This window comes from Petromyzon marinus, chromosome 16, assembly GCF_048934315.1.
Source record: "Petromyzon marinus isolate PM22_M1 ecotype Great Lakes invasive population chromosome 16, UKy_Petmar_22M1.pri1.0, whole genome shotgun sequence".
Classification (NCBI taxonomy): Eukaryota; Metazoa; Chordata; class Hyperoartia; order Petromyzontiformes; family Petromyzontidae; genus Petromyzon; species Petromyzon marinus.
In genome coordinates this window covers 6,457,633-6,478,906 of record NC_133682.1, presented here as the reverse complement: position 1 = coordinate 6,478,906, position 21,274 = coordinate 6,457,633, and positions in this window count along the sequence as shown.

Here is a 21,274-nt window from a genome sequence, read left to right as displayed (position 1 = left end):
GTCTTGCGTGTATATGAGACGCATGCGTACTGGCTACTCGGATTGAACGTCACCATCTCCGACCCACAACCACAATTCAAACATTCAGTCAAGCCTTAATTAATAACGAGGGGGACCGGCCTGGGATGTTGATTCATTAAGGCTGCACCCCACCTTGTCACCTGAATAAGTTATGATCTCAAATTATAGATTTGGGGATCGCAGGAATTAACGATGTGCTCCTGCAAGCTTACGAGGGAACCCAGCAATTAATTTTTGATTAAATTATTTTTTTTACGCCTGCCCCCCCCCCATGCTAATGATGCTAATTGCTGTAGTAAAAAAATTAATTACCCTGTGCAAACCAGATTGGGCGAGGCCAAAGACCTCTCTCTTTATCCCTTCCCGTGGAAACATTGGATACAATGTAAGATGGAATTAAAAAAAAACAATTCACTTTTGTAAATAAAATATACGATGACACAATGCATGAATAAAACAAATATTTTGTTGCTAGAATTTGAATGTTTAGTTACGAGTTTAATATGCATACAGTATGCAAGTGGACCACACAGCACTGTGAACGCAGCAACCCGAGTTTTATTCCTGGCCAAGGCTAACATCAGTGGCGAGTGATATGTGAACTGATCCTGGAATACCTCCACCCCCTTGACCAAACCGCGCTGACCAGCGTGGTGAAGTACGGTCAAACAACCACAACGACCAACATGGGGTGGACAAACATTCATCCGGCAGAAGATTGATGAGGAGCTGTATGAATTCGTCTTGTTATTTTTTGACGAAGTAGACACACACACGTGTAAAAAAACAAGCACTTTAGTCACGTGACAAGGTAACAAGATTTTGTTTTTCTTTTTAACTGATGTTTAGGCGTCATAAGCCACTTAAACATTCTAATCCCTGGAGAACACGAGTCACACGCGCGTGAATGGCGTAGTGCAATCAGTTAATGAAGAATTCCCTGTAAATTATGCAGCGTGACAGCAATTTGAAAAATTAACTACGAGCATCGGTAGTTCATTAATAATCCACGGTTAATAAACTGAGATACAAAGGCAGATAAAAAAAACATTAACGCCACGTTTTTAACAAAAAAAATTCGTAGAGTTTCGCTTACAATCGACTGTGTCACTTACACATGGCAGGTACCTAAGGGATTAACACAAAAAAATTAAAAATAACAACGCCCAAAACCCCTTAGCAGGTGCCAACCACAAGCTAATGGCACTTTTTTTTGTGTGCAAGTGTTTACGAGTGAGATGGTATTTATTATTGATGAAACAGGCAGGGTCGCTTGTAAAGGCACCGAGGCACTGAGCAAATGGGTATTGACCAGGTTTGCCCAATGCATGGGCGTCACAAAATATACAAAGGGTTAGGGAAGCAGAGAGTGGTGGGGGCGGGGGTAGGTTGGGAGGGGGGTAGGCATTGTCCCTGCGTTTCTGGGTGGAGTTAAGACAGTGCGAGTCGGCACGGCACCCCTGGGTGGGTGGTGACATCACAAGCACACGAGGAAGATGACCCCCTCCTGGACAATACAGAGGTCAAGGGTGAACTTCCTCGGAGTGGCTCGGTCAGAGGTTAAAAAGACGATGGTGCTTCCGATGCGGAAGTCGGAACCTACGAAGCACATTGGTGGCTTGTTGAGGTTTTTGGACGTCTGAATTCCATGTTACTGGATTTAGGGCGCAAGGTTTTTATTTTTTCTTTCGATGAAATTTGGGGCCCAAACTAACCACAGGGTGAGCAGTTAGGGCAGTGTTATTAAAACAAGTTGATTGAAAGGGAAGACTGCAATTCAGTCTGCTAGCAAGCCCCCAAAGACCTTAAATATGCAATACATTCACAATGAATTTCATCGCCAGACAGATTATCTCAAATAAAACTTTAAGTGCCTGGAATGTGAGGTTTATTACGCAGTCCTCCTTTCCTTTTAAATACGTCAGTGACTATATATGCACACCACTGAAGCTATATATATATGACAAGCATTTACATTATGAAATCACAGCTGGATTGTAGCATGATCTCATATAAATGCTTGTCGAACGTCACGTGCATTTCTTTTACTTTCAGACATTACACAGAAATATCACGGGCAAGATAATCTTGCTTATGCTGTCGCTCGACTACACACCGTATTTGTTTTTACCAAGCATGGCCGAACAAAAGCACTGGTGCCTGTCTGAAGAACAAAAACGCCGCAGCCTGGAATTCATTCAGTTTTGTGCGTGTGTTGTGTGTGTGTGCAGGTTTGTCACTTTGCCGTCTTCCAATTTTTAACCGTCTTGCCTTGAGAGACACAATTACGGAACCCTATATCGGCGGGCAAAATGAAAAATGCAAAACACGAAAATAATCTGCACGTGCCAAGGCCAAAAGTCAGCAGAAAACTACGCACGGAGGAGGCCAGTCAATCGACGCAGAGCCCCGGCGAGCCGCGGTGATTGAGAGAAGAGGCAGCCTCTCGGCTCGTCGTAAATTTGATCGCCATCCAGTCAGTATGCAAGTCGCCGACAACACGCGCACGAATTTCGGCCCCGCGTGCTGCACAGGAATTTGTATGTGCGGCGAGCGGCGGGCTGGGTAAGTGACAGCCAGCGGGATACGGCCCTCCGTTCCACATGTCCCCCCTCCTCCTCCTCCTCCCACTTTGACGAATGTACACTGACAACGAGAAGGAAAGAATGAGGGGGGTGGGGGAAAAAAACAAAAATGACGTTTCAATCTCCATCGGTCGCTAAATGCATTGCCTCTTTAATTTTACTTCAAATGGCTTCACGTGTGAGACTGTGACAAGGGAGGGCCGTGCATCTCCAGTTATTTGGCATTAGTGCGTCTTGTTTGGCCGTTGCGTGTTCGTGCATCGCGCAAGCCACTTCAGCACACGAATCCCCCTTGCCCCACCACCCCCCACCCCCTCCACCCTCACATGTGCAAGCCATTTGTTTATTTATTTATTTATGTTTTACTTCTGCCCATTTCAGGCGAAGACTGCTTGATGTCAGATTCGTTCAATCTTCCCGGACAGATATGCGCTTCACACATGATAGGCCCTTTATGTCCGTAATATTAAATCGGCCCCTAGCCCTGACCTCCCTCTCTCCCCGCGCTATAATTCAGCGCAGAGACGATTGTTTATAATGTGATGAATTGATGAAAAGTGGGAAAGTAATTATGTGGGGGGGGGGGGGGGGGGTTGGTGGGGGGGGGGGCTAGGTGAAAGGTGGTGGGGGGTGGGTGGGGGCCTATGGGTTTGGTGGGATGGAGCTGAGGGAGGGAGGGATGGCGGGAAAGATGGATCAGAATCAGAATCTTTATTTATTCTGGATGGAGAAGAGAAGCGAGGATATGCGTGCACAAGCCTCGGAGGCGGGCAAGGCTGGTGCGAGAGGGGCCGGACAGCAGGTGCGGCACCCGAGGCTGATGGAGAGAAAGAGACAGAGGGAGAGAGAGAGGGAGAGAGAGAGAGAGAGGGCGGGTAGGCGGGCGAGCGGGCGGGTGGGATGAGAGATGGAGAGGGGAGGGAAGGAGACATAAGGAGAGATCCCTCCCCCCCTTCCCCCTTGTGGTTTCCTGCAGAGCTCAGGGACTTCTCATCTTTGTGGCCTCGGCCTCGTTTCTGCGCGCGAGGGGGAACGTTCGGGGAGAATGTGCCCCGGCCCCGTGGTGGCGTGCCCGTGACTCCGGGCTCCTAGTCGGTTGAACTGGCGCCACCAGGAACCCGCCCAGCGGTCCGCACTATCAGAGGCTCCGAACCAACATACTGGCCCCCTCTGTGCTTTATTGGGGAATGCATGCCCTAAGACAGCTGAAATAGACGCAAAGTATTTATATATTTAAAGCAGAACTTCCTAATGTGTATCTGCATATAAGTACAAATGTGTGCGTTTTTGTCTTTTGGCTTTTCCAGGCCGACAACTGCTGCTGCGAAAAAAACTAATTCTGAAAATCCATTAGGCCAATTTTGTATGGGTGGAGACACAGAAATTATGTATATTCATATATACCCTCAACCATATAGCTACACAACAATGGATAATGCGGGATGCTTTTTCATGAAATGTGTAATGCGCATATGTTTCATGAAAAATATTTTTGGAATGAGCCACCAACACCATAATTCTGTCAAAATTCTAATATATTTACGTATAGTTCTGATCAAGATGAACATCAACATTGTGTTATTTGCTATGCCTTTGATTGAAAAGGCTGACTTTTGAAAATTATGAAATACCAAGAAGTTCTAATATGTGTAATATAACGTACAAGTCAGTGGTTGTTATGTTATTATTCCCCAAATATATATAACATGCAAATGTATAAAAGAGACCAAGATGCCCCGTATAGCCTGTAACAGACTGTTGGGGTAAGTGCTGTTTGCGAGCACCTATGAAGGCTGGCACGGCACACGAGAGGGTGGGTGGCCAACACCACAACCGGCCGCCTTTGTCTCCCCAGTGGCGATGTTTACACATCGCACCAGGTACTCGTTTGAGGCTGAGTCGACCTAGGAGAGGCCCAGGATCAGTTCAAGTAATCGCCACTAGTGTTGGCCGTGAGCTGATATTGAACCTGGGTCGCCGGATTCGTAGTGCTACGCTACCGCTCAGCACTGTGCTACTTCTCACATGTATATAGTATGTAAAAATACATACATTTAATTTTAAATATCCCAGAATATTAAAAAAAAATTGTGCTCAGAATCCAATGCCAAATTTTCACAATATGCCCACGGTTAACATGCTTTCCCCTGCGACGTGATCCATGGGACTGGAAAGCGTTATCCTTTGCTGGGATCAATTGTTTCAAAATGGACCAAACTGCCACAAAAAACAATACTGTACACTGGTAATTGAAAATAGACATGATAATGTGCACCCGTAAAGCCTAAATACAAGTTGCATGTTTTTTTCACGTATAAAAACAAGTTGATTGAAAGATTGAGATGTTTTGGTGTTTTATGCCAAGCCATATTTTATAGATCACGATACAAACTCTTCAAAAGGTAAAAAAGTGTATTATGCTGAGTTTGTATAATTTTTAAAACCGATCAAAGCTAATAACAAAATTGCCTGCAGTTAAAATAATTACATTTCCACATCAAGAGCACTGAGTGTATATTGCATAAATGTAATTTTAACTTGCAATATATTTAAAAAAAAGACCTGCTTGACTTAAAAACTTTTTTTTCCTCTTCAAGACAATTTTATATCAACTAAATGCTACATATCAGCAATTGTTAAGACAACACGTGGCATCAAGACATTGAATTTTTTTGTTATTAAGTACGTATTATAAATGTAATTTGATGACCTGATTTGTACAGAGCAATGAAATACGAGTTAGCTTTGTGAAGCAATAGAAATTACCCCCCTCAGCATTGACATCTCACTGTCTCCCTCTTGTGGGAGTTGGCGGTCAACACAGGGTATTAGGTATTGGCCAAGATTCCTCCATGCATTGTCAAGAAATCATTTTTCCTTGTGTTTCGACACACGGCCCATCATCTCATGACCGTTGAAAGTTGCATGATGAGCACTGCTTTCCTCAGTTGGTTGGTGGTCATTGTGGAAAGATTAACTGTGTGGCCCACATCAGCTGGGAGTGCTCTTTGCTTTCCTACATTAAATACTTATCCTGGCGCGTATGTCCGTGTATGTGTACACAAGCATACACACAATACACAACTGTACACACAAAGGGGCGTAGTGGGTGTACACATTGCGCTACTATTCCTAAAACACAGGTTAGACTCCTAGCCATGTACACACTACAATAAGTAACACATAAATAATCAGAGCCTGCGCTCGGTCGACTCATCATGGCATTAGTACCTGGTGTGGTGTGTTCGTATCACGAGCAGCGAGACAAATGGCCGAGTACAAGACTCCACTATTTCCTCGTGTGCTGTAATAGCCATGTTAGGTGCTCGCTAACGCCACTTGCCCCAACCGCTGACAAAAATAAAAGTGAGGATCCATGTATACACACGCTAAAATAAAAATTACAGTAGTTACAACACTATATTTAAATTAAATAAAGCATGTTTAAATATCCGTACTCTCTCACTATTGCAACGACGAAACTATACGCATTTATTTTCGTGATACTAAACCATCATAGTTGACAAAATGAAATGTCAAGTATGGATTTTTGGACACACACCAGAGAGTTTATTTAGCAAAAACACGATGAAACAAATTCCATTGTTCAATTTATTCTGCACAACACAAGCCAGCTTGCCAGAATTTAAATTCGCCAAAAAGCTGGTATATATATTTTTGGAAATATATTAAAAATAAAGGTGCCAGCTAGCACGACAATGTTAAAGGTAGTTAATACCACTGCTGTTCAAGCGCCTCTGGCCACGTGTATCTTTACATTAGATGATTAGATATTGCCAGCTGTATGCACAGGACATCAAGGAAGAGAGAAAATACTCATAGCAAATACAAAGCAACTGTACTGAAAATCAGGCTGAGTGGAGATAGCTTTTTTGCCAAAATCACAGCATGGTAAGCGGTGGCAACAGCACTCTGGTGGACTTTACACGATAGAAGAAATAATGCATGCTGTAAAATAATGTTTGTTATTTATTGTAAAATGTGGGAAATGTCTCGTATTGATTCATCATTTATTGCTAAAAAAACAGTGTGTATCATGGAGTGGGTTTCAACATGTCTCCTGGCAAAAACATATATGTTTGAATTGCAATGTTGCAATATATTTCGACAGAGTATCATGGTGGTAACGCTTGCGCGTCACAGAAACACGTCCCTGGGTTTGATTCCCGACTCAAGCACCTTTCTTTAGAGTATATATGCTGTCTCCATGTTCTGCAAAGGTTTCCTCCAGGTTCTCCGGTTTACTCTCATAGCAGCAAAATAACAATGTACCTGAATTTGCCTAACATCCCAGTGATGAAAAATAACCTGAAAATGTATAAATTGAGATTACACATGGCTACATTTCCCCCTACTGCAAAAGCTTGACGGGACCCTCCTGAAAATGGGTCTCGGTGAGGCTTTCTTACTGTGCATAGCAAGGATATTGAAGCATGACACTCAGTCAGTACATGCAAAACATGTTGGCGATAATAATTTACAGTCATCAATCCACTGTTGGATTAAGTCTTCTCCACACCATGTCGGTCGAGAGGGTCGTCAGTATGAGTTGATGAAAGGGCACATGTTGACTAGGACTGGTTTAGATGGCGCTTGCTGCTCATGTTCACTGTGGCCAGGAATTGAACTCGGGTCACTGGGTTAATGACCGGATTATGCTTTGTTATCTATATCGAAGGCCATGACTGGGACAAATAAAAAAAAATGATACAAAAATACATCTCAAGTCGGTGTCTATTTCTTTGTAAACAAAAAAAAGTCTGACAAATTAATCCCTATGACGGCTTGTGTAACTGTCCCCAAAGAAGTCTGCGTAAAAAAAAATATATAACAACTTTGTTTTATCTGTGGAATTTCGAGGATTTCATTAAATTACACAAAAATGCAACACACACGGCAGCTCAAACACATTCAATTAAAAGAGGAAACTCCTTTTATAAAGTCTGAAGTTAACAGCGTAAGCAAACAACACAATGTGGAAATATAAAATAAAATAAAGCAGTTCAATAAATGTGTTCTGTTTAATAGGGTTTGCTAGTTTTCTCTAGACTTGATACTGGAAGCCTATGACCAAATCACCTTCTATGCACCCGATTGCATCAGATCTTGGAAGCTAAGCCGGTTTGAGCCAAGACAATGGTTGGAGAGGTATTACAGGCTGCAGAAACTGTGTGGTGGCAGTAGAGGGCAGTTCGGAAAAATCCATCGTTCTACTGTATTATATGCTTTTACATATATGATCCATGCTTTCTACAATCTGCACTGACCAGCATGGTGAAGTGTGGTCAATTAACTCCCACGACCCACGTCGTGTAGAGGGAGGCCCTCATCCAGCAGTGAATGGAGAAAGAGGGTCAATATAGTTTTATTTGCAACACAGGACAAAACATCGTCCTTTTGATAACTTTGACGGATATATCCCGAATAGAATGGCCATGCCAAAATATTATTTAATGTAAAATTGAAGAGTCGTTTCTCGTGCCCAACGTTTATTTAATCCTCTCAACCCTCAACACATTTTTTTCTGCTTTTCTAAAACCGTTTGACTCGGTGTCTCGCCGCGTGTCCCTCCCTCGATGACATCGTCGCGACTTTAACTACACTCAAAGCCACCACTAATCATTTAACACTCTGGGCACAAGAAGGGCTTTGTCATACAGTGGGCGTCGACAAGGAATATAAGTCTGTAGCCACTGAAAGTGCCCATTTCCAGCCTAGGACTGCGATGCATATTTAATGCCGAACAAGTTGGCTCTTCCCATTATCAACAGTGCTTATTTCTACATGAACTACACCTTACGGCTAAAAAGGGTGGTCAGACATTTTCCGTTATTAGGTGTCATAGGCTTTTTTCTATTTTAAAAGGAAAGTTATCCCCGCTGCTCTTTAAAAAAAAACGTATTTTACGACGTAAGAATTTCATTACAAAGGAGGGCACACAATATCCGACCGACTATTCAAAAATTCGAAAAAGTGCCGTCACATTTGCTTGCACTATGGCTTTTAATCATACAACCGCTACTATTTAATGCTCGGCAATAGCTCTACTCTGCTCAGGTAAGACGTGCCTTGTTCTGGCACACGGCACTTGAGGAGAGACGCAGGTCAGCTACTGCTTGGGATGATGCCGCGTCGGAAATGTGACACCAGCGATGGTCTGTCTGCAGAGGACCCCTTGAATGTCAATTCGTGCAGCTGCACCACCTCCGGTATCTCTACCTTAGCATCTGATCCCCCCCCCCCCCTCCTCCTTGCCTTTAAAGTTCTGGCATCTGACGTGACAACCCGCGTACACACACACACGTACACCCCCCCCACACACACACAACAAAGATACCCGTCAAGCCTACATAGGCTATTGGGGCAAGTGATCTTAGTGACCACATATTAAGGGCTGGCACATGGTCAGCACCACACCCAGCCGTCTTCGTCTCTCCAGTCTTGTTGTTTACAAAACCGCACCAAGTACTCATTAAAGGCTGAGTTGACTTAGGGGAGGCCCAGGACTTGGCTCTGGGATCACTTGCCATCGACGTTTTGTCATTCCTGGGAATGAAATTCAGACTTGCTGGGCTCGTTCGTATAAGCGCAGTTTGATCATCATTGCCACAGACTAAGATCTCCCGTATAGTCCACACAGGCTGTTTGGGCAAGTGCTGCACGCGGACGCGCGCACAGATCCCCACTCAACAATAAAAGGAGTCTCTCGTAACATTGCGTTGTGAAGTCACCACAATTGGGCTCTCATATAACAACAATAAACTCAACACTGCTCGCCCCCCCCCTACCCCTCGTGCGCTTCGCAAGCACATTTTTTTTTTTTAAGACAATTGACCTTGACGAAGGAATCTCCAGGAGTACGTAATGCAGCAACGCGTATTGGTGGTGTGCAGCCCACTTTAAAAACCGACACGCTCTCTGGCTTTCAAAGAAAAAAAAACATCCTCCCGTGCGGCAACAAAGGAGAAGCCCTCTCCCACCCCTTTTACTCCCCCAACTCAAGCACGCCGCACATATACAACGGTATTGATGGCCAGGAGGGGCAATTGATCACTTCAAAACACAGTCGATATGCAACGGCGCAGATAACGCGCATATGTTAATTAGAATGTTTTTGTTTGTTAAACGCGACAACATTAAGATGACTTTGAAACAGCACTTGGGGCAGGCACGTGGCAAGACCCCGATGATAAATTTGAGCAAAATACCTGATATGAGGCCACATCCAGCCACCCACACTGCCCCCCCCCTCCCCACCGCCCCCCACTCACGCATCCACGCGCCCGCACCACAAGCATCCTGGACTCGCCCCCCTACTGAGATCTATTATCTCCATACCCAGTGCTAATCCTTTGCTGATGAAGTCACATCCATTTGGATCATTATGATGGATAGCGGTTCCCTATATCAGCGCCTGGGCCTACACCCCAGACACCGATAAGTGCACAGACGGCTATATGTCTCTGTCTAGCTCTCTGTGCCACGTGGAACACACACACACATGTACACACGGACACGCGCACGCAAGCAGGCCCTTTATTTACGCTGCCCCGTTAGATGCTCCACTTTAAATGCTAAAATCACAAACAGCCTTGCACTTGCGCCGGCACAATCTGTTTTAAGTTGTGCGTGCTAAACAAAAAAAATGTGCATAGCCAAGCATTAAAACTGCCTCATATTTCAGAAAATGTTTGTTTATCCGAAGTAACTTGTCGTACTTTGAAGGCAGGTTTCCGGTGAAAATTATGGTAATTAGTGTGGCGTATTCAAAATAAAAAAAACCCCTAAAAAGCTAGGGGCAATTTTTCTTGAAAAACATCAATACGCAACTACAGCCAATGTAAAGTAGTTCCCATTACTGTTATGGTGATATTTGTCGTACCCTCCCTATGTACATATGGCATAATTTTGTCACGGAAAACTCATATTTGACGTGCTTTCACAAAGACACACTAACCACCGCACCTCAATCGAAAGTGACGACGTTGCAGCGCGGCCTAGGAGACGGATATCCAGGCCCATGTATGATTCTGGACCATTTTGAGTTTGCAATATGAATATGTGGATAAAGTCGGTGTGTCTAGGACACCACGTTGCCGATATGTTAACTACCTCGCCATGTATACAGGAGGTCGTGGGTTCGATCCCGACCTGACGCCTGTATATTTGGCACTCTCATGTTCTCCCCGTGGGGTTTTTCTCCCACCCATTACTGTCGATTAGGTTCACATTACAGGACGTTGACTATCTCGCCAGGAGGAAGTGGGTTCGATCCCGATCCTGACGCCTAGTGTATATTTGGAGTGTGAATGTTCTTCTTGTATATTTTTTTCTCCGGCTCGTCTGGGTCTTCCCTCCATATTTAGAAATATGCATTTGGAGTATGTGGCTGCTATACATTTACACGTGATAAGTCACTTCGTCGAGTAATCACTTGGGGCAAGGTCGCTTCTGAAAAGAGCTTTAGCTGGTAAAGTAAAAATAATAAATAGTATTAGTATTGTCGATTCTATATTGCTATACAAACCACCTACCACGAGTATTAGTCATGTATGTAGTGGATATAGTCTGGTCTCCCAATATTCAGCTGTAAAATCGTTAACCTCAAAATAAATAACACAACCGTACATGTATATTACTTTCTCAATCTACTGCTGGATGCAAGCCCCCCCCCCCCCATGCCCATGCCATGTCAGTCATTATTAAACAAATTAGTTGACGATGCTGCCACTGCATCGGCAGTGGGGTCAGATGCACAAACAACAACAACAACTCACAATCGCCAATAAGACTGTGGCCTTAAATAGGAAAACGCTATCATAGGCAACGTTTTGGGTAGTGGCCCTCCTTTATAAAGTCAGGGTTCGTGTGAGTTGCTGAAGAGACGGTGTCGTTTGGTGACGAGTGAGCCAATATTAATCACTGCTGATGTTAACCATGGCCAGCAACAAAACTCAGGTCACCAGAATCTCGATTTGTATTTATTTTCTATGTTGTACAACATTACGTAAATTTTGATTTAAAAATAACCGCCACGTTAAAAATAACCGCCACTTGTTTCAAATTTTCTTGTTGTGGGTTTCACACCTGATGATGATTGCTTGTGTTGCAGTCGAAACGTCGTGAGAATTTTATTGTTTTATATTTTTATTATTTTATTGTTTCCCTTCTACGTGACTTTACCGAAAGAACCAAGAATATAACATTACATAAATTAGTTTGCTTCATTTTTTTACGCGACTAATTCATTGTGATTAAATGCCAATTGTTTAAATGTGTTTTTTTTCCTCAAGACAATCTCCAAGTGAGCATCAGAATGCAATGTAGATAAATTCACTGTGGGGACTGGAGGTATATTCACCTCCTTCTATGCACTGTGCCCTCTCCAAACCAGCAACCAGCACTGGCCAGAGTAGTGAAGTATGGCCAAATAATCCCCCCACACAACCCCATGCGGCGTGAAAAGCCTCTCATCCAGCAGTGGATTCACAAAGAAGCAGTGCAATGCGGTGTAAAATATACCGCTGCGTGCATGGACGACACTGACTTCATTTTCGCTAAACGCAAGGCGCTGCAATTCAAATCTCAGTCATCTGGGATCTTCACCCCTCACCGTGGGCGTATATATTTGCAGTGCGTAAAACGCGCTGCGATGTAATGACGTTACAGCAGATTCCAGCCATTTGACTTAAATAATGCATAGGACAACAAACAATATAGCACGGCAACAACAACAACAGCAGCAGCAGCACACAAGCTACCACCATATTGCTTCCATTGGTTTTAGTTATAGGATTTGCGCGTGCCGTTACATTACGCGCCACCCGCTCTGCCAAGTGGCCAGCAGAGACTTCATAATCCTCCCAGTTTAATCTGCTCGGCCAAATAATACGGCCCGCAGGGATCTGATGTAGATGTCATTTACAGGAGTCGCCAAAGGGGGGGTTACGAGGCGCCGGCAAAGTTCGGAAAGTTATAAAATAGAACCTTATAAAGAGCCCAATGCAATTCGGCGCAGAGCAAGAACGTGCATCCTCAAGATATTGGGGTTAGGGCGAGATCAGCCACAGCTGCTGCCTGTTTCATGCTTCATAATGTCACTCTTGCCGACCGGTATATTTTCATCCCTTCGGGGGGAAAGGCGTCCAGCCAAGAGATTGGGGGGGCGGGAGGGGGTTGGGTGGTTGAAGGGGGGGGGGGGCATTTGCAGGCAGGAGAGGGGAGAGCGACAGACTGGGTTCATAGAGCAGGGTCACTGCGCGCTCATAATTATTAAACCCCAGAGACCTCCGCGGCCTTAACGCATTTCCATATTGTAAAGAGAAATTGATGTTAGCGGAATACAAAAGCGGCCGTAAAAAATGGTTACGCAATGGTTCACCAATTACTGAATTGAGGCAACTTGAGCAGGATACATTTATAGTGATATGCCGCAAAACCTTGCACCGATGGGTCGTGGTCAACGGTTCCATGGAAATGTTTAGTGCCATACATTTAAATAAACAATAACATTTGCGCTTTATGTCGTGATGTAAGTCACAGGCTTTTAAAAAAATGACATTCACGTACATTTTTTAATGCGCTTTTTTATTTTATTGTTTTAGTCATGTGTAAGAAGAATGGATGTCCATAATACAGTTTTTTTTGGGGTTACATCGTATAGATATAAATGTGTCCTTACACCTGCCACCACCCGACACGGCCAATTAGTAAGGGTTGTCACATAAACAGAACATGGCAATTCGTTACTAGTACAACATGCTAGTGTGTTGGACAGAAAATCCACAACATTTACAATCTGAGTACGACGTTTCTCAAGTAATTACAACCAGCACCATCAGGCGGACAGCCAGATTTATATTTACGCGATCTAACCCAAAAAAAAACATTATTACGGTATGGATATTGGTCGCGAAAGCCTACGTGTTAAAGAGTGGATGTGTTTGTTTTACAATATTCAAATTCTGTAACGTACCACGTGAGTACGTGATATCATATGGCTTTATATATTTATATTTTAAAAAGGTATTCATGGAGCCCATAGTTACGGCATGTATTAGCCTATATGTGCACCTGAGCCATCAATATAATGGAGAAGAAAATAAAGATTGAACTAAAAGTAAAGTTTATATGCGGATGTAGTATTTTAACACTAAAGATATTTGTGGCGAAACTTAAACAGTGAGCGAATAAGACATCCAGCCATTGTCACATATGTCTAATTCTATGTAACAACGTTGCTTGAATTGTTTGATTGGCGGGGCAAGTTGGAGGCTGTCCCTGGTGACTGACTCTCCTCGAGTTGAATGGGGTTGACATGGTTTACAAAGCAAGGAGCGAATGCTTCCAAGTGGTCCAACTTACCCACCTAAACATTTACAGCCCATTTTCTCAATCCATTGCTGGATGAGGGTCTCATCACGCCGAGCTAGTTGAGGGAGTTATTTGACCACGTCTGGTCTGTGCGGGTTGATGAAGGCGGGCAGAGGCATTGACGTTGGAGCATAATACAGTGCAATGGATTTTGCTTGCACTGCCCTCTGCTGCCCACCACGTAGATATGCAGCCCTATAACAACCTGTTTGTTTCTGCTGCTCATCCCACCCAAACAATGTTTGGGTTTAACACTGCTTACATGCCAAAGATCTGACAAAAAATTCGGTGCGTTCTGGGCATTTTTTTTTTTTTGCCAGAGGCTGGTGTCCTCCTCCAATACGTCACGAAGAACGCTCCGAGCTTTTCGCGGTGGCTTTCAAAGCAGCCTGGGTCAGCAGAGGGGCGGGAAAAGTGGGCACGGTCGGAATGGCTCGGTGGCCTCTTTGCCGTCTCCTCCAAAACTCCCTTCTCCTTTGGTCGCAGTTTGTCACGCGGCTAATCATAGAGGAATCAGGCAAACGGCCGCCGAGGCACTAGCGCCGCCAGGACAGCATGGCTATTATCTGACGGGTGCGGGAACGGGATTAATATTTCATGAAATGACGCTTTTAAAGCAGGAGGAATGGAGGGGCGGGCGTAAAGGAGGGAAAGCACCACCGCTGGACCGCACCATGGCTCCCTGTTGAACACTTGAGGCTTTTTACGTTGGGCAGGCGTTCACAAATAAAACTCAGCCTGCCCGGGTTATCCTTTATTCTTAATTTGCAAATGAAGGTCCCGTAATCGGCGAGCGTGTGCGTCCAACGCATGCATTTTTGTTAGCAGCACATTACGCTGGAATCGTGCTTTAGCGTAATGACACACCGAGGGGCTTACAATGTTGCCCATTTAGCCTTGTTGATCACTGAAGAGGCGTGTGTGCGTGTGAATGCGATGAAAACTACTTGTCTGCTATGCTACCTACATAAGGGAAGGCATTTTTAAAATATATATAAATGCAACTGGACCTCTCACTGAACGCAAATGGGTTAATAATGGGTAATGGGATAATATTTCTGCAAGAGCTGTTAGCGCCACATATAACACCGGGTGGAATGAAGGGTGGGGGGGGGGGGTCTTTGGGACAGTTGGAAATGCAAAGAGCAGTAAAGAGCTCTTTAAAGGTGTAATTATCCCTATTATCACCCGCCGTCAATTTGGCAAAACAGTAGAGCCGGGCAATAAAAATGTGGTGCGAAGCAATAAACTGCCTCTTTAAATTTATGTCCTTGGCATATTTACCGTCAATGCAAATTGCGGCCAGGACACATTTCTGAAAAGCCACGAATCTCCATGATAAATCTGACCATAAAGGGCCCGCTTATTAAAGGGCAAAAACGGAGCCAGAAATGGCGCGAACTCTTTGAAGTTCGGAGGGGGTGAACGCAAGGCTGACCCCCATGATATACTGTTATTGCTTGCAATGCTGTCCTGCTCTAAATTCAAATAAAGGAGCACCTCTGTAGATGAAAGCAGAGACAGACAGGAAGGAATGAAAGGGAGCAATAAAAAGGAGCGTAATTTGTATCAGAAAGCTCATCGGCCGTAAAGTTCCACTGACCTGACCCCCCCTCAAAGGGCGGCCAGTTATGATGTTGTATTTTTATATTATCATCATGCCAGAGCAGTGCATTTAAAAAAAAAGCCGCATGAGAGGTGGGAGCGTATATCCTTTGTGCCGTTATGGGTTTTTGTGTAACGTCTTATGCTTTGCTCACAATCAGTATACAGTACACTTCAGAAAGCCCGTAAAGTGTAAATCATAACACTACAGAATATTCCATTCATACAGTTTTGCTCCCCCCCCACCACAATCAGAAACCTTTATATATTTCCGACATTCAATACGTTTTCTCTATGTTTGTCAACACGCATTTTAATTCAACAAGCAAGCCACATCTGCACTGCGTATTATAAAGGCAGTGTTGGATGGTAAGCAGTACCATTATTCCGTGAATATAATGGGCTGGATATGATCTAAACGGCCCAGGTGTGCCATGCATGCATCCAAATACGATGCAATTGAACACAGCAGAAGCAAATTTGCACCGAAAAAAAAAGGATTACAATCGCACCGGTGGTGAGCTCGGTTTTACCAGCCCCGTTTAGATTTTTTTCCTTAAATGATTTTCTTACCGGTATAAAACAAATATAAAGCAACCCCACACGGCCTCCCAAGATACTAAAGTATGAAATGGGGGAACACTATTCAAAATTAACAACATTTGTTCCGATTGCAATGGGGACTGAAAAAATACACCCTGTAGACTGGTGTGTGTGTGTGTGTTTCTATACATAATTTAATAGCAAGCTTTCAGCACTTAATTGTATCAATTCATTTCCAACATAGCCTTTTATATGCATTATTGCTAAATGTTAAACACCTCAAAGTGAGTTAAATTATCTATAGGAATGTTTTAAAAACTGATAAATAAGAATCAGGTGGGATTTTCACAAATGGTACAGAATGTCGAACACAAATTATTTATCAACCCAAAAAATTAAACACAGTCACGTTAACTTAGTTCAAGCAACAGCGGCAATCCTTTTGGGGCTGCGTAGGGAAATTAGACGCAGCTTCACGAAGGCTTCTTTCAATTTGTCTCTGTGTTTAGATTAAAACATGCTTGCAGGCCAGTAATGCAATAATCTCGCTGGCTCTTCTGTGCTTCAGCGTGTCTGCTGGTAACAGTCAAAAGCATATATGCATCCAGGGCAAATCCCTTGTTTTAATATAAAGAAATTTGCTTTCTTTCATTACATTTGAAGAAAAAGGGGAAAAAAAGTCTTACACTGCACCTTTCTGAGCCTGCAAATAAAAATGCGTCTCAAGGCAAAAAAATATGCGCCGCTTTGTCTGCTAAGAAAATGCTACACACATCAATCATCTTATCAGGATGGAAAATTACTGAAATTTGCGAGCATTACACGTTGCTTAAAAAAAGCCTTAAATAAGTTCCTTGAAAATATGTGGTGTTTAATTTTGCCTAGAATAGCGGCCATGCAAAAAATGTGATTAATTTTTGTACAACGATGTTATACTTCCCCATATGAAATGCCACACTGGGGATATGTAAAAGCAATTACGCATTTCAAATTAAATTACCAATAATTTGCCTAAGCAGGGATGCTCATGTGATCTGTGTGCTCACAATTAGAGGAAACGGAATGAGTGCATAACTTATTTTTCTTTTTAATTAGGGATGATTTAGGTCGAGAGCCAGTGAGCTCGAGATTACGAGAAATTTGATTACTCTAATGAAATGTCATGTTTTACACCATGTCTTGCACATGTTTACATTCAAGGGTATAGGCAGGAGAGTTGGATTGGGAACAGGGGAGGGGGCAGCTAAGCACTGTGAACTCCAGCCCCAGGTTCATAAGGTCCTTCACAACATCAGGCCCAGACCATCTGAACCCATGGGGCCCCCATCTATAACACATAGGCCCTCACGAGAAATCCCAATCTTGACAATGACCCTACCTTGAATGTATTTGAACCCAGATTCACATAAACAGTTCACAACATGGTCACAAAACATTTGTGGATTCATATATTTATTTATTCAATGCATAAATATTTGTTTAAAGTTCTTTCATTTTTACATTAAATAATTAATTTACATCCCTTTGTTAATCCACTGGCAAATGAAAGCCTTCTCAGTGTGTCTCAAACATGGGGGTTGTTTGTACATATTTTACCATACTGGTCATATTGCATACAGTACATGATTTATATAACAATATGAAATATAATTGTAAATATTTTACGATTAACACGGTTAGCTACGTATGGTGCGGAAGACGTTCAAAATACATACCAGGAAGCGGAGTGGTGTCAACTGCCTCAGCTATAAATTGCCAGCTAATATTAGCTGTGGTCGGGAATCTAACTGGTTAAGGGCCTGCCCATTACGTGTCATTCAAGGGTGCTGTTTGACCATGCTGGTCAGTTCAAGTTGGTCAAACCTGGGAATTGAACTCAGGTCACCAGGTTCTGAGTGCAGTGTGCAAACCACCGTGAAACCGCTTCACCAACAGTTTTTTTTTTTTACAATAAAGTGGGGAAATTGTCTTGATGTGATATTGCTAATAAACTTTTACATCGTTTTTTGGCTCTAGATTTTCAAATATGCTTCAACAATATCCGCTACAAGCATCAGCCATTACATTTTATGTACTCACATACCCACATCTATTTGCATGCATTCACCATAGCATTTGCGACATGGCATTCTGGTAAAAAATATATATTCAAAGCTACAAATTGAAACAATAAAACAAATCGGATGGAATTTTTTTATTTAATCAATACAATACAATACCGCACTTTGCATATTTCCCATAATTACAACAATCGTTCAATCGGCAAAGTCCAAGGGCATTAAAAACTTAAAGAAAAATTACTGCAAAGTAATGCGTTTTTCTTTCAGTCAAAACCTAGGCACTGAAAAGCAGACGCAGCAATCACGTTATGGCCAGGTCATCCCATAATGGTTATACTCATAAAAACCGCTATAAAATGTATTAACAGCACATAACCGCTTTCCACCAAGAGAGGCCCGTATTAGCCTTGAAGTGAATAGTACGCTACAAAACGGGCTGATCAATTTATGGGCTGCTATTAGTGTGAGAGAGCACTCCTGAATATTTTATAAAATGGCTGTAACAATCAATAAAACTGTTTTCGCGGGTGCTTTGTGAGTTTAAGCGCTACAAGAGCACAGTCATAGAGCCGATGAAAAGCCACTGGGACAACCTTCCTTGTCACTGCATGGTTTACATCTTGCTAACTCGTGGTAGCTGGGTATATGCACTTCCCAGACAACTTTAAGACACGTGCACGTGACGTGAACATGCATATTCTGATATATTCGTTATCACATCAGTTCATATCAGTGTCCTTCATTTATTGAGATACATTTGAAACGAAGACCTAATATCGTTTCAACTTAATTTGTTTAACATTTAACGTAAACAGCATTTAAATTAGGGAATGTAAACTTCAAAAAGTATGAACTGTAGTATGAATGTGTATGCTTGCAAATGTATTTACAGGATAAATGCAAACGTTACGCATACGTAAGGACAGTTAGATGATCAGCATCATTTAGTATTTTTTACTTTTATTTATTCAAAGAACCAATATTTTGTGTTCCAAAAGGTGCCACTTGGTGAAGAAAAAAAACCTTTTCCTTTTCTTGTTTTCAAGGTTGCTGTAAACTCACAGCTGAATTTTTCACAAGTGTTTAATTATAAGCTTCGACTCCAGGGCATAACGTTTTGATTTCAAAATTAATTTACGACATGTGTGAAATAATTCTTGAAATTGAACATTTGCACAGGCGCTGAAGTTAATGTCCAATCTACAAGTCTATACGTTTTTGGTATGATTTTCTTTTTCAACTTCTCCAAGGTATGAATTAATATTAGCCTATTTATGAGGTTACTTTAAAAGCAACTTTTTCAAAATCAGAAAATGCACTTATTTGTTGCCAAGTTTCTCTAAGGCAAATCCTGCGGTAGGTTGAATAAAATGACTTCAGGGAACCTTTCTGTGAAGGGTAGCTTCATCACCAGCCATCTTTTATTCACTACTTAATGAAGTCATCACCGCATATTCGCTACGGTTCTGCGATGCCAAAATCCCAATTGCTCCTGCACATGAACTGCTCTCATTGCTACATCTTTGCAGTGTTGATCTATTTTCCACCGTTGGCTGATATTCTGTCACCAGTCTTGCCCATATGTTATCATCTCTTCTTGCGATGTGTCCTGTCCAAGCTTGATTAAATTCTATCTTATTCTTGGTTCTTTCGGTAAAGTCACGTAGAAGGGAAACAATAAAATAATAAAAATACAAAACAATACAATTCTCACGACGTTTCGACTGCAACACAAGCAATCATCATCAGGTGTGAAAACCACAGCAAGGAAATTTGAAAAAAGTGGCGATTATTTTTAACGTTAGCACCACGGAGAGCGATTTGACAGTTTGTTCAGATGGACGAGTCCATCTATGTTCGGAAAAGAGGAGGGGGGAGACGAAAATGATGGATGCGGTCTGAAAGCCACCTTAAGCGTCATCAATCAATTAAGACCCGAAATGGTTTATCAAATCCTTCCAATGATTGCTAAGCCAGAATCCATCTTCTCAGTTGAAATTGTCTCTGTGTTTGTATATATGGATAGCCTCATGAACGAATATCTCATGGTAGCCAGATGGTTTGCAAAGAACCTCTGTCTTGAAGAAGTCAATGTCATGTGAGCCTACTGAATTATAGCAGTGATCTGCCACGACCGAGGTGTTGGTCCTACCGTGTTTTAGGTCTGCTTTGTGTTCACGAATGCGGTCCGAGACATGTCGTTTGGTTTCTCCAATGTAACTACTACCACAGAGGCAACTTAGTTTGTAGAAGCCAGGGTACTGTATGTCCGGAATGACATCTTTTACAGACGGAACCAGATCACGGATTTTATGTAATGTGTTGAATCGGAGCTGGATCTTGTGTTTATTCAAGATTTTGGAGATATTTTTTGTGATCCCCGCAATCTAGGGTAAAGTGATGGTTTTGAAAGGCTCCTCAAGAGGGTTCTTCTTCATGGTTGGAGTGATAGCTTTGCGGATTGTGTAGTCGGAGTAACCATTAGCCTTAAAAGCTTGGTGTACGTGCTTGAGTTCACTGGCTATGTGTTCCTGGTCGGATATGCATTGGGCTTTATGGTGCAGAGTCTTCATGAGGGCAACACTTTTTCATCGACTCTAACACAATCAGAATATGGATTTATACTGGAGGAATCCGATGAGGTATTAAGATTTTTTTTCACAGATGGCCAGCAGTCAAATTAAGTGCAGAAACAAGCTTAAAGGATGGGATTTTGTGTGTGCAGTCATTGGTGACCAGGCTGAGACCATCATCTCACCACTGATGGACCCGGTTTTAATTACATGCGGCTGAACCATAGATTCGTAACCAGGTTATCAGCGGGGCTATGACGAAGGGCCAAAAATGTGCCTTGAAGAACCATTGTCCAAAACGTCGCCAATTATGTAGGTTACATTTTAAGGCCACAGTGTTATCCTTGAACGTGTTGGGGAAAATATACAGTGAGGGAAAAAAGTATTTGATCCCCTGCTGATTTTGTACGTTTGCCCACTGACAAAGAAATCATCAGTCTATAATTTTAATGGTAGGTTTATTTGAACAGTGAGAGACAGAATAACAACAAAA